Below are 15,670 nucleotides of genomic sequence, written 5' to 3'. Positions count from 1 at the left end.
TTAACCTACTGAGCCACTGAGGAGTTCCACAAATCTTTAAGAATTCCCGAACACCAGAATCTGTGCCTGAAGAAAAAATTCGTTCAAGATCTGGGAAAAGATGGGCAGATGTCAAAGACTATGTTGCCTTTTTTTTTTTTTAACTGAAGCAAGGCATTTTTTCTGAAGTTAATTTCTAAAGATTATTTTTATTTCAAGAACATTAAATAATCACAGTGTTTCTAAATTTTAAACTCCTTATTTATTTTAAGGTAAATACAATATATTTAGGATTGTATTTGGGACTAGTTTACCTGTCTTTTTTTTTTTTTTTGAGGTGACATTTATATGACATAAACTTCTTGCCTCTGAATAGGGCAAGAAAAAATAGTTTTATAAATTACTTATAATTAATATTATAAAGGGGCATTTCGTACATTCATAATGTAGTACGACCACTACCTCTAATTCCAAAACATTTTCATTACTCCAAAAAAAACCTGTCCTTTAAGCAGTCATTCTACTTCCTAATATCGCAAGGTATTCAAGGGCTTTTCTTTTGGTATGTATGTTCTTTTGTTTATTTTGTAGGTATACTCTTGCTAGATGATTTTATTTTAAATATTATCCCTGCATGGCCTACACAAGAAATACATTTTAAATCTCAGGTCTGTGTTTTGATTTAACATTTAGATTTCATAAAACTTGTCCAGATATTATGCATGCTCAAGTATGCACAAAAAGAATATACTTAATTTCGTGCATTACATTTTCCAATTGATATTCTTTATATTAAGATATTTAGCTTTAAAATTCTTAAGTATAGTTTTAAGACTTTTGTAGTAAATGTTGTATTTTAGATCCTCAGTAAATATTGGGTGAGTGTATATTCACTTCGAGGTCAACTGAGGAAAAGACATACTGTCTGCTGTTATGTTTGTTTTATCTGAGAAAAATAACTTCAGTTATGTAATGAGAGAATGGTAATATTAGAGCAAATATTGCCAGTGAAAGACACGTTGAATATTCCTTCTGAAAGTGCAGAAACTGGTAAAAGCAGTCAGGCTGCTGCTGACAGTTTAGCCAAGGGTGATAATCCCTATTTCATCAGCTACATTTAAACAACTGGGTTTCATATTTCCTCCAAAGCACTTTGCACATGTCACAGCACAAATTAGTGAAGTCTAAATTTCAGCTTAAGGCTCCGTGTGTCATTTAATAGCATACATTTGCTAACTGTAGCCAAAAAGCAGCCTTCCATCAGGGACTCTGAAACTCCTCATTTACATAAGAATGGGAAGTTAATTGTGTTACAGATATTCTGGTCTCCCCAAGGAGTTCATTAAGCATGCTGAACATGCTGAGATTATAACTTAACTGTCACTTCTGAGAAATTGGGAAAATTCAACTTCAGATACAACACCGTTGGCAATAACAAGCATAATTTAATGTATATATCGCTCTGAATCAGAGATGGGCTTCCATTGAAATTTATAATATCTATGATTTCTGTATTCATGACTAAAATAGTACAAAATATCTGGGAATTAAGTGTTCTAGAGACCTTTCTACCACCTCATTCTTGTTCCTAAAAATATGGGTACCTTATTACCCAATGGTTGCAGTTACTTAAAACATTTTGTGGCATTATGGGGTCAACTGAAATGCCTCATTTGCATTAATGACACTTGTAAGAGTAAATATGAAGCAAAAATGGAGAAGGTTAAAAAGGAACATAATTTGCCATTAATTTTAAGCACAATTGATATATAGGTGTATATATGTATGCATATATGTATATATATATGTGCATATGCAGATACATATATTGTGTTAATACTAATGATTTGGAGGGAAATTTAATTTTATAAACATGGTTCAAATAAGCATAAAGACATGATACCTTGGTACTGTTCCATACTATGACAAAATGTCTTCACTAGGACACTGGGAACCTTTTTGGATGATCCAGTCATAGAGGAAAAACGTCCCTCCCTTTATCAGGTGCTTTACCCATTTAGGAATAGAGCATAGGGAAACAGCATTCATCTTCCAGAAACAAATGTTTGAATGTTAAACAAATGTCACTCAAACATGACTTATAGAACTATACTGCCAAAAAAAAAAATTCAAGACTTTTTTGCTTTCTGTTTTACCTAATTTTTTTCCTCTTCATACAACCAACCAGTCTTTATATTTAATGTGTTCATAACAGGAAAGTAATGGTGAGGAATATTCAGTGTCAGAACAAGCTGAGTATTTTACTATTTCTATATGTGTCCTTGACTAAGCTATTAATGCCACTTTGACTCCTTTTATTTGCTGCATTCACAAATGTCACAATGTCACTTCTTAATATACAGTATTTGCTGTTTGTTTCATGCTTTTTTTTTTACCATTTATCACTTTCTGAAATGTTCATATTTGCTTGATAACTTATTTTCACCCTAAAAAATAAGAGTGAATTCCATGAAAGCAAAGATTATATGTTTTTCTTCTTTGAATTAAAAAAAAAATTTTTTTACATTTATTTATTTATTTTTTTTAAACTTTTTTTTTTTTTTAAATTTTTATTTTTGAGACAGAGAGAGACAGAGCATGAACGGGGGAGGGGCAGAGAGAGAGGGAGACACAGAAGCAGAAACAGGCTCCAGGCTCTGAGCCATCAGCCCAGAGCCCGACGCGGGGCTCGAACTCACGGACCGCGAGATCGTGACCTGGCTGAAGTCGGACGCTTAACCGACTGCGCCACCCAGGCGCCCCTATTTTTTGAGAGACATAGAGCACAAGTTGAGGAGGGGCAGAGAGGAGGAGACACAGAATCCGAAGCAGGTTCCAAGCTGTCAGCACAAAGACTGATGCGGAGCTTGAACTCACAAACTGTGAGATCATGACCTGAGCCGAAGTCAGACGCCCAACTGCCTGAGCCACCCAGGCGCCCCTTTCTTTGAATTTTTTTTAAGTAGGTTTCACATCCAGTGCCGGGCTTGAAGTCACAACCATGAGATTTAGAGTCACATGTTCTACTGATGGAGAGAGTCAGGTGCCTCGGGATTGCATCTATTTTATTCAGCACCATACCTTTACTGCTGAGGATAGTGTCTAATACATTCAAGGTACAAAGTATGGCTATTTGTTGAGCCTCTGGTGTGGGAGATGGCAATGAACAAAATGAACTCTCTGCTTTCATGAAGATTATATTCTATGGGGGAGATGAGGGGCTGGAAAGACAGATAAAAATCGAGTGGTAATGACCACAGAAGAATATTAAAGCAAGATAGGAGAATAGAGACTAATGGGGAAGAGAAACTAAGTGGAGGTGGGCAGAAAATACTGACTGAAAGGTCTATGTCTGTTATAATAGAAGATGCTTGTTATATTCCTCAATATTGTTTTCTCTGCCAATGTACATACTTGACATAAATTTATAAACTCAGAGTATGCAAGCAGGATTCAGTTAGTGTTTCTTGAATATGAATGACATTTCCACTGTTACTATATAAAGTAAGCAAATCAGTCATTATACTTGTCTAGTAATCCTCTAAAAAACTAAGTTTTTTTTTTAAACCAGTTCCATAACTTAGAGTGAGTGCATTTGAAAGGTACATTTCACATCCTTCTCTGAACTTATTTATGACGTGATGCTTTTGCAGCTATTACTGAAATCTACATCTGGAAAAGCTAAAACAGAGAATATATTTGGGCTTCTCTTCTGGTTTACTTCTAGAATGTGCAAATGTGAATATCAAAAGAGGAGAGATAGCTCGTGTAAAATTCTTATCTGTAAAACTGCCCCTTTCTCAGTCCTAAAGCAAATCAAATCAATTATTTTATTAAAACTAAAATTTTCCATAAGTTGGCAAAAAGGTTAAAAATCGGTTAGGTTGCTCTTGCCTGGCTAAAAGCTTTAATTTATAGCATCCTTTTCCTGTATTCTAATGCTGCATCTTCCTTTTAAATACTTTTTCTTAATGTGGAGAGCATTCACTCCTTTTAAAATTTTATGTACCCTATCATATCTGCCATGATTAACTGATTTATAAGTGAACTCCTTCCAAGACCTTCCCTTCAAGTGGTTGTGTCCTAATTTGAACCGTGAAAGTCCAGTTTTTGTCTCCTTTGCTGTGCGTCATGAACTTCTCAGAATGTACTTCTCTTACCCTCCAGAAAGACAGCAGATCTCTTGGGGTGGCTATCAATTCGTGTGTGTACTCCTCAAGAGTGGTTCCCTGATGTTCTTTGTCCAGAGAACTTTGAGTAAACCTCCAGTCCCACTTAATAAAGGTGGTGTTGGTGCGAAAAGCGTTGTGTCTCCACTCTTGGCCCCATTGCAATAAAGATTTAAGAGACCGGTGTCCAAAGTGAAAGCAGAAGACAGGTTTATTAAAGAAACAGTACACTCTCTAGGGGAGAGCAGGCCGTGTCCCAGATAGAGCTGGCACCTAAGTTGTTTGGGGACTGCATATTTATTGGGTCTTTCTGGGCTGGCAGGAGCTGTGACATGCCGTGAGGTGGTCTCTAATGGAGGCTGTTTCTAGTCATTGGGGGACTCCTCCCACAGTTTGGAAGAGGGAGTTTTTGGTCCCACAAGGTGTTTGCCAAACTGTCAGGACAGCCTTTCTCCATTGAGTCTTAGGGATTACTCTGGGCAGAGGTGGAAGAGGAAATCCCTTGCTCTTTTGGCCTATTAGTGTCATGGTCTAGGAAGCCACAAGGTCAGGATGTTGTGTCCCCAGGCTTCTAATGTGTAACCTATTTATCACCATCCTTACCTCCAGGTCATGTCTCTATCATTCCCTCCTCAAGGACTTGGGACTCTGACTTGTGCATTCTATCCACTGCTCCTATCTAGTTTCCACCTACGGTGGCGTCTCCCTAAATAATACTAATACTAATACTAATACTAATACTAATACTAATACTATATTAATGGATACAGATACACATCGGATTTGATTACTGAAACAGTTCATTTTGAAGTGGCATATTATCACTATTTTCTTTCTAATCTTTCTTCCTATTCCCAACCTCACTCACTGCCCCAACTTGGGGTCCCTATTACAAATTTATGAGACACTCCTCCTTACCTTCACACACATGCGCGCACACACACACACACACATTGTGATATTTTAAGTATACTTTTCTAAAATTATATGAATGTTATCAAAATTTCAATGTATTTTGCAACTGATTTTTACTAAACATTTTATTTTGAGTAGTATCCATGTGGTTAGTTACAGAAGTATTTTCCTTTAATTCCTATATGGTGCACAGTATGTCTACACCACATTTATCCATCCATTACTAACAACATTGTCATTATTTCCATATTTTAAGTCTATAACCAATGGCACAATGTGTATTCTTGTATATATTCTGCATATCAGTGTAAAAACTTCTGGATTAGCATGCGTGGATTGTTGGGGTATGCATTTCCTCCTTAACTGAAATTGCCACAGTTCTCTGTTATAAATGAATGATTTACATGAACACCTGCAGTATGATTTTTTTTCACAGCCTTACTGTCTCTAGATTCTAATTTGACTTATTTTTTCAAGTTTATTTGGGTAAATACAGGTAATTTATTGTTAGTTCCTCTGATCAATAGTGAGATTGAGCACCTCTTTATATTTATTGACCATTCACTTACATATTCTGCAAATGCGCTGTTTCTTTATCTATTTTTCTTCCAGATTATACACATTTTACTTTTAAATTTCTGAGAACTTACATATATTCTAGATATTAACTTACTAATATTTGCATTAGTTGTATGCTTACTAATACAAATTTTATCTATTTCACATGTCATGTAAAATGCAAATATCTCTTCTCAGTCTACCAGTTAATTTTGAAGTTTGTATGTATCTTATATACTATAAAAAGGAGTTACATTTTAATATAGTTATTTTTTAAATCTTTTCTGCAAGGCTAATGTTTTTTGAGGTATTCAAGAAAATATTCCTTAGACTGAATGTGTACACTTCCCAATATCAAGCATTTTGTATTTATTTCTCTCATAAATTCGTCAGCTGTTCTCTCTAGTCAATATAAGAATATATCTTAATATTGTTTATAAATTTGCCTAACCCAATATTTGTATATTGTGCTGAGCTGTTTCAGGTTTAGCACAGTATTTCATAATATCCTTCAGAAAGGACTCTTGGAATATATATTTCCATGTGCTCAACGTTCTCTTTGAGGAGCAGTGATACAATTTTGGGATATGAGATGGCCTGGATATGGAACTACAATACGGCATTTAATATACATTGAATCTGAGGCACATGAAGGCTTTGCATCAGAATAAAAAAAAAGATTTATAGATGAATATAAATGAAAGAAGAGAAAATAAAAATACAAAGGTTAAACTGAAGAGAAATTTCACAGGCTGCCATAAATTGGATTTATCCCGATTAAACTTTTTTTTTGTTCAAAAACTGACAATACCTTTCACCTACTTCACAGCCAGAGTGGTTGTTTGCCAAAGGGTAAAAATGAAGTGTTCTTGAATATTCTGCTTAGCCAAATAGAGTAAAATATATTTCATAGGTAGTTTGTTGGAAATTCAGCTTAACCAAGAGATTTTGGCAAAGTTCCTCTTTGTTGCCTTCTCATTGTCTCTAATTGCTCTTCCAATTACTAGGATGAGAAAATACAAACATCTGCCTGATAAAACAACAACAACAGCAACAACAAAAAAAAACCTGTAAAACAAAATGTATTCCCACGTAACAGATGCTCATGAAAACCAGCAAAACAAGGAATGGGGTAGAATCATTAATCTCTTTAAAAACATTGGTCTGATTTTCTTTTGACTGAGACTGATTTCTTTAGGACTCTGATTCATGGAATTGTGCTTATTCTCATGGGTGATTATATATTATTTTGGTTATTATTGTGATTACTGTTGTGTGAAATGAATTTGGCAGTCCTAACATAGTGTTAATTTCCATTGTTCTCACACAGTGTGACACATTGGAATCAATGGTGGCAGAACAACTGAAATTGGATAGAAAAGTCACAGTAGATTTATGTTCCCTGGACACTCGTTTCCTATTTTACTGCCAGAAGAAAACTGAAGTGGTTTGTTGACTTCCCTGATAAATCACAGAAAAACATGGTAAACAGGCTGATGATTTGAATTCCTTAATATTCGCCTCCAAGAAAAAATATGAAGGCTTGCATATATACTGCTAGAGTAAGGAATGTATTATACAATTTCGAAAAAAATTCAAAGGACTTTAAAATAAAGTTATCAGAGTTTATTTTGTAACATATATTGCGCTTTGCTTTTATATATCTAATAGAATATTATTTTTTCCTAAGAGAATATTCTTAATGACCTTGCATTTCCTCCATGAGGTATGTTTAAAATACTAATTGAAATTTGAAAATTTCCAAGTTTAGATGGTGTATTTCATTAAATTTCTATTATTTGAGGTTTTCAAATTACATATGTAAAAACAGACCCATTAGAATTGTCTAGATAACCAAAAAAATGTTAGACATTAGCTCAAAATAACCTATCTATCTCCCACTACCAACATTAGAAAAGTTACATATTTGTCATTTAATTGATGGTTTTATTTTGTCTCTGTCTTGCCAAACAACCAGTTGAATTTCTTCCCACATAATTCATTTTTTTAACATAACTGAGACAAATGGTCAGGTGTTATGTTTAAGGGAGAGAATAAATAGCAAGGCAGTTAAGTAAATGAGGAAAAAAGCCTAAGATTAAACTTAAGTAATTGGTTTGGTGGAAGATAATGCTTTATTCCTAGGACTGCCTTATAATTGCCCATTGACAGTCTATGAAGTAAAATAACTGAATTTGCCCACTGTATTAGCAATTAAATTGTTTTTTAGAAAGACACACTGATAACGTATTGATGATAAATTTTCTCATGGCTACAAATGCATGATGGAGGTCTATAATTGCAACATGCGGTCTCTCTTAGTTGTGTCCCCTGCTCATGTTAACATTTCTAGTCCTTGTTCGCATTTGCTCCACAAGAATCTCCACCTTTCAGCTCTGCGGAATGTCGATATTCAAATGCTTTATTCTTAAGAATATCTGCAAGACTACAGCTTAATTCAATAATACTTACACTTTTAAAGTTCTTTTAAAACAGGTGTGTAGGAACTGACACCATATAAAAACAAAGCAAAGTTAATCTCAATGATCTTTTTTTAAGTAACAAATCTCAATTTTGATAAAAAATTCTTATGAATATCAACCTCCGTGCAATCTTTGAAACAATATTAAGCATCTGTACTTCAGGTGCTAAGTATACAGGGTACAGCACAGAAACACATACCTGCCCCCGGCCTTGTGGAGCTTACATTTTAACAAGAGTTGGAGCTCAATAACACACAAGTAATTAAGATATGAGTGGCTGACAAGGTGAACTATTTTCTAGTTATCATCCCATAATCAACTAATGTGATGCTGAACAATTATTCCAATGAAATGGTTCTCAGTCTTCTTATCTGTAAAATAAATCTGCTACAATTTCCAAGGATACTAAAAATTAGTAAAAACATTTAAGTCAATGTGAAACGAAAATAGGTACTGCCCGGGGCTGAAGCAGTACTTAATGATGGATTTTGATTGTGCTAAATGCCTCAGAATGTAATATAGGTGACTAAAGGTATGATGGAAGTCCCCCTCATAATCAATATGGCCTTTTGAATTTTTGCCTTATAATGGTGAATGACCTTTAAAGGAAACATCATCATATTGTGCATTTTCAGCTCAAAAAAGCCAAGTTGAATTCTGGGGATCTACTAGTTGATACTATCGCATACTTTGAACAATGAACTAATGAAAGCTCCATATGATTACGTGATGCTATTACTCCCCCACGATCCAAAAATATATGCGCGGATTGCTACTCTCCTAATAGGCTTTTGACAATGTATATTTGTTTGGGAAAAATATAGTATTAACACATGATAGCTGAACCCACACAGGACACCCCAGTGAAGCCATACTCAATGGCACTTTTCAGCGTAGCCACTCTTCCTACTACATCCCTATCTTTGTTAAGGTGGAGTTGTGACGCAAGCTTTCTGTTCTGTGTTCCCCAGTACTCAGTTTAGTTAATACCAAGGTCACCATTTACTAGTTCCTGGGATATTACAGTCAGAAACTGATGTTTACAAAAATCCAATTCAGATTCCCAGCACAAGATTTGCATATTGTCTGTCATTCTACTCGGTTATTGCCCTAAATAGTACTTTATACCATCTTCTTTCATTCTGTTACTGCTGTTTTTATTTATTTCTTTGCCTCTGGGAATCTCACCTTTTTGACTGCTATCTTTCTTAATAAAACAGCATTATTATAGCCTTTTGATCATGGTGGTAGTTTGTGTCAGCCAAGGCAAGAGTGATCTGCTGCCGTTCACAGGAATCACGAAGATTTAGAAGAGGGTTATAAATTTTACTTCTATCTCCCTCCTGTTAGTGCTTATCAGTGAAACAATTGCAGAGCTGATGGAAATGAGACTGTAGAATGTGTATCCATAAAACTTGATCATCTTCTGCCCCACAAATGATACTGAGAAGAAATACTTCGCTATTGCTTCTAGGCAACAGGAAATAAAAGAATTGGGAATGGTAGCTCCAATCTGTGGGGGATTATCAAGTGATCCTCTTAAATATCACTGTGCCCATTCCAATTTGCTAGTTACCAATCCCTCTCCCCATAAATAAATATTAACTCTTTAAAACAGGTTAGTGTAAAATCAGAACCTGTTTAATATTAAAGATGCCTTCATAAACAGATATGAACAAATATGATGTAATTCAATTGCTAAGTATATTTAACGCAAATATTTTCCTACTTAGTTATTTCTCGTAACGCCAGTTTTCCAATTAAGTAAGATTTGCGTTTACCATCTGTTCACATTTTAGTAGGCCTGTTGGATAATTAAAAATGCATCCTAATCTGCAGTCTTCTAAATATCATGTTTTTATTATTGGCACTAGAAACAAAATCAATGAAAATATGAATCTAGTGGTTCTAGATTGGTCAAAATACTATTTATATAATCTCAGATTTTTCCTCAAAAATTGTGTGCAATTTTTAAACATCTACTTCTGAATCATACATTTTAAGCTTCACTCAAGTGCTTTGAATCACCTAAATTTTATTCATCACATCTGCACATTTCACCTGTAGCATGGTCACAAATAAGTGAAGAACATGAAATTCAACTCTGATTTTGTCTACTGCACCTTGACCTTATAACTAGGCATTTGTGGTACTACTCCCTAAAATAAATCTTGTACAACTCTTCATAGGATGCTGATACATTTCTTGGGCAATAGGAATACTGTGTATTGTTTCTCTATTCTCTGAATTCTCAACAAAATTATAGTGATAGTGTTAGAAATGAAGACTTAGTCATCTCCTAAAATGACTTAGTCATCTCCTAAGTCATCTCCTAAGTCATCTCCTAGTCATCTCCATTAGCAGAGTCTCTTCTCTCCAGACATTTTTCTTCTATAATACCAGCCTGTAGACTGGAAATACAAGGTTTAACTCTGAGTCTGCTCTATAGAGAAATATCATGTCTCAAAATTCCTAAGATGTTTTAAAAGTAAAATTTAAATTGTTTTTCTTTTTAAGTTTATTTATTTATTTTGAGAGAGAGAGAGAGAGAGAGAGAGTGTGTGTGTGTGTGTGTGTGTACCAGCAAGGGAGGGACAGAGAAAGAGTGAGAGACAGAGTCCCAAACAGGCTCCTCACTGTCAGCTGGTACTCCATCCCACCAACAGTGAGATCATAACCTAGCTGAAATCAAGATTTGGATCTTAACTGACTGAGATATCCAGGTGTCCCTAAAATTCATATTGTAACATACAAAGTTTACATTCATTTTGCAGTTATATGAAAAATGGAAATGATATAGATACATATATGTATATTTTTCATCCATCAGTTATGTTTTTAAACATTTTTTTTCAACGTTTATTTATTTTTGGGACAGAGAGAGGCAGAGCATGAACGGGGGAGGGGCAGAGAGAGAGGGAGACACAGAATCGGAAACAGGCTCCAAGCTCTGAGCCATCAGCCCAGAGCCTGACGCGGGGCTCGAACTCACGGACCGCAAGATCGTGACCTGGCTGAAGTCGGGCGCTTAACCGACTGCGCCACCCAGGCGCCCCTATTTTTAATGTTACTTTTTAAAATAAACGCAGGGGGCTTTAAAGACCATTTAAAAATTGGAAATTCTTGAAGACTCTGAATAATATTAACAAACACATTTTTTTGTTCCTGTATTTATTTGAAACAGTTTCCAATATGGCAATTCCAAGTTTTATTGGTGATGTTAGTCCTCTGTGGGGTGGAGTAGATTGTATAGTGTTTAAAGAAATGGAATTTGGAATTAGACTAACAGGAGCTTAGATTAACAATTTAGTTACATGAAATCTTGAGGAATTTTCTTGTCAGATCTGAATGAGCCTCAGTTTCATCATCTGAGGGGAAAAATAACAACAACAACAACAACCAGGGAGTGACCTATTGAATGCATAATATTTAACAAAGTGTGTAAATAAATAAACCTTCACTTAGAGGAAGTTATTATTACTAAGGTTCAATATGTACCATATTAAGAGAACTTTGTGCTCAAACACTTAAAGAACTTAACTAAAAGCAGCACTGTTAATATCATAAAATTTCTAGGGAGAAACACATATCCTCTGCTCTCTGTGTTCTATAGAGGAGAGTTGACTTCAATTCTCTAGAAGAAAAAAAATCTGAGAGCAGCTCTAGTTTCCACCCAATGCCAAATCTCTCTAGTTCAGTCAGAACTGAACAGAAGGAAACACATGTGAGTAAGTAGCTTAGGAACTCCTGAGTTCTCTTCGGAGATCTTTGGAGAAGCTGATCCTGGATGCACGTATTCACCTCTGCCAGGAGGTAAGTGTTCTACCATCCTTTGGGTAGCATCTACAGTTGTCCTTCTTCACCTGCAACTATATGAGTAAATTCAATTCAGTGATGGAGGTCTGATGAAGCACGCCTTCTCTTAAACCTAAGGTATGTTATTAATCAGGTTTATCAGGAAATATAGCATATTTAATCTTCATTTCTCAAGTTGCATTTCTTAGTTCTCAACTGGGTTTAGCCTTGGAATGGGCAAAGCAGAGGTGTAATTATTTGTCACCCTCAAAAGAGCGCCAATAAATAATTTCCCAGCATCTATTTCTATAACCATTCTCCAAGAAACACTCTTCACTACTTTCACCAAATTATTGTTGAAAAAATATAAAACTTCTACCCAATTTAAAATTTTGAATAATCTTAACAGTGAGAGGACACTGGATACAGTAGAAATAGAATGAGGATGAAGTAGATGTTTTGCTTGGCAATGTTTTATTTTAGTCAATCTATCAATATTTTTTTAAAAATATATGTTTTAATTTTTAATGATGTTAAGAAGTAATTACTGTTGAAGAGCATTACAAGAAATATATTCTAGTCTCCAGCATTCCTACTTATTGAAAATGAAACATACGATACTGAGGATAAATGAGAAAATTATTAAAACCAATGTGATACTCATTGAATCATCACAGATGATTTGTAATTATCACAAAATACATTTCCCAATAAATCAGAATAAATGAGTTCAATAGGTATGAAGAAAAATGCATTTCTATTTGCAAAGAAGGAATGATTATAGCCTACTAAGTCATTATTCATAATTGAAAATCAGTTTATTTGCAGAAACGAGTATTTAGTAAATTACTTGCTCATATGATCAGAACCTAAATTTTTTCACATAAGAAAAATATTTAAAACTTTCCTCATGTTTCTATTATATAAAATAATACTCATTATTCAAAACTTTTTCAGATAAGAAATACATATTGATATAAAATATATACCTAATGTGCCAGAATCTCATATTTCTCTTCTCCTTTACTAATGGAAATCCAGGTTTGTTGGAAGAAAGACTTGCCTGAATAAAAAGCTATATTTTCTAGTGTTTATTGCAAATAGGGACGGCTAGTTGGCTAAATTGTAGCTAAAGGAATAGAAGTAAAAGTTGCTGAGTTGTCCTTCTAGAAGTGTTCCTTAAAAAGGGGACTGTCCCCTTATGGAAACTTTTGCCCATGTCTCATTGTTCTTGCTTCCTGGACCATGAATATGTCTTAGGCTTCAGCAGTCATCCTGTAAACATCAGGATAAAGGCTGAAGAGGGCTGGAAGGAGCCTGGGTCCCCAGTGCCTCAGTCGAGTTATCAAAGCGGCTTTCGGTATTTCCTTGAAGACTTTTCCATTATATGAAAGTAAAATAAATTCAAGACTTAAAATGTTTTCATTTTGTTTCCTTCAACATACTACTGAAATCAATTCTTAATACAAAGGAATTCTATACCACCTTTAACCAAGTGTAGTTTGGGGAGAGATTGAGATACATAGAAACATTCTTAGTAAGTACATAAAAGCTTGGATTGAGAGTAACCTTTTTTCTGCCAGTGTTCCATAAGACAAACAAATATTTCTAATAAATTTTAACTTCATGAACAAGCGATGTCTTGTAATACGAGTAGAACCAGACACCAAATGTCACATGATCACAATTGAGTCAATGGTTCTTAAAATTCGCTTTGATATACAAATGCTTTGGAATACAAGCATGTTTCTGGAAAGGATTATGCTCGCAAACCAAGGTTTTACTGTATATTGTTTTTCTATGTTACATAGAAAATCATCACAAAATTAGAGGCTTAAAACCACACCATTTACCATTTGTTATTTCTCTAACTCTACTAATTTATTATATCTATTAACTTTCCCAGTTTCTGTGCGTCAGAAGTCTCAACACAGCTCAAGTGAGCACTCCTCTTTCAAGCTCGCATGGTTATTGGCACATTTCAGTTCACTGACATTGTAGGACAAAAAAACAAAATAGCTTGCCATGTTGCTCTCTTTCCCCGGGAAGTTCAGCCCCTGGGCAGCTTTTTCTTCAAAACCAGCAGGAGAGTCTACCTAATTCATATACAGACAGATAATCATGTATAACCAAATCATGGGGATGACATCCCATGCCCATCACCTTTGCCATATGTTACTTATACAGGTGAGTCATGTCTCACATCCACTCAAGTGGAGAGTATTTACAAGGACTAACACCCAGCAATTGGAGAACATGGGTTCCATATTAGAATTCCGCCTACCATTCCCAGTACACAAACATATTTTTGCAAAGGGATTCTGAGTTTCTACATCTTTTTCTGCATTGGTGTACTAGAGAAGATATTCTAGATGGCTCTTCAGAGAACCTCTTTCTAACACTTTGAAGAACTCCTTAAACATAGATCTTAGAATAAACCCATCACAAAATATATTCACTAGCTCTTCAAGTCTAAACCAAGGTCAGCTCTGGCTTTCCAGGGATAAAATTTCATACTCAAGTAGAAAAAGCTTCAGCCAACCCAAACTGCTCTTTATCAAAAGTTTCCAAACTTAATACCTAGAGTTCAAGATTTATTTCATCACAAACCCACATCATAGAAGTTCACAATGAAAAATATCTAGACAGAGACATCTCCCTAAATTTAACACTAAGAAGATTATCTCTCCTTCTTTTTGTGTATGATTGCTATTTGAGGTATATGTATCAGTGATACTGGATAATAAATATGCCTGTTACATTTTTCCCATGTCTGTGAACATGCAGAACTCTGTTCTTCCTTTTCTATCCTGATACGTATCACACTTTGTTGTAATTAGCAGTTTCCTCATTGACTTCCCCTTCTGGACTAAGAGCTGAGATACTGAGCTCTCCAAGGACATGGGGGTCCTTCAATCAATGCTGGCATCTTAGCACTGACCCAAGTAGAGGCTTTACTCCCACTACCGTTATTTCACTGAAACTGAAAGAGTGATGCCTTCATTAAAAAAAAAAAAAAGTTATGCATTTTAAAGTGGCCCTAACTTGTTTACCTAACTTCTTTAAACAAAATATCACTTTATATAAGAAGATATTTTAATATTCTTTAGAAACAAAAAGAAAAGTAACACATTAATATATGTTCTTAGAGGCAGGGACCCAGTTAGAGGACTGACCTAAAATCTACGCTAGAGATCTGAGGATAGTTTATATACTTAAGGCAGATTAGTTAATAGGGACATGGTGTCCATGTGCTTGGCTTACCTGAACTCTGGATGAGTTAGAGTTTAAAGTTTTAGACTGTACCAAGATGAATTTACTCTTGCACCTTTAGAATAAAGATTCTTGTGCTAAGGCACTTCCCATGAAAACCACAGCAGTATTCTATGCATTCAAAAAGCAACACAAGAAACAGCATTACTGGTAGAAATCCTTGCTTGCTCAGCTCTCTACCAAAATAAAAGTTAAATGTGTGTACTTTTTATGTTGGAATCTCAGAATTTCATTTTGTTTGAATGTCAGAATCAAGCAGATCAATCCTGCTGTGAATTAGGCTGGCTACTTTAGCATATAAACGTCCAAGAGGTGTTATAATAGATGGTGCTTTCAAAACATGAAAAAAAGTGAAAGGTGTATTGTGATAGATAAGCTTTTCTACCCTGCCTCTCTTACACAAATACACACAGATGTATCTGGACATTTCAAATTATTAATTTATATATATATATATATATATATATATATATATAATCTATTTCATTATGAGTTTAA

General features: G+C 34.9%; 1 long non-coding RNA gene across 1 annotated transcript in view; it reads left to right on the top strand.

Moving 5' to 3' along the window:
• Nucleotides 1–11,202: 11,202 nt before the first annotated feature.
• The window catches only part of LOC122483328, a 70,681-nt gene continuing 66,213 nt past the window's right edge, over nucleotides 11,203–15,670 (top strand). The window contains exon 1 of the long non-coding RNA XR_006297388.1: nucleotides 11,203–11,917. This is a non-coding gene — a long non-coding RNA (uncharacterized LOC122483328). The remainder of the gene's footprint in view (nucleotides 11,918–15,670) is intronic.

This window comes from Prionailurus bengalensis, chromosome A1, assembly GCF_016509475.1.
Source record: "Prionailurus bengalensis isolate Pbe53 chromosome A1, Fcat_Pben_1.1_paternal_pri, whole genome shotgun sequence".
Lineage (NCBI taxonomy): Eukaryota > Metazoa > Chordata > Mammalia > Carnivora > Felidae > Prionailurus > Prionailurus bengalensis.
Note: the sequence above shows the minus strand (reverse complement) of the source record. Positions and strands in the feature narration are given on the sequence as shown.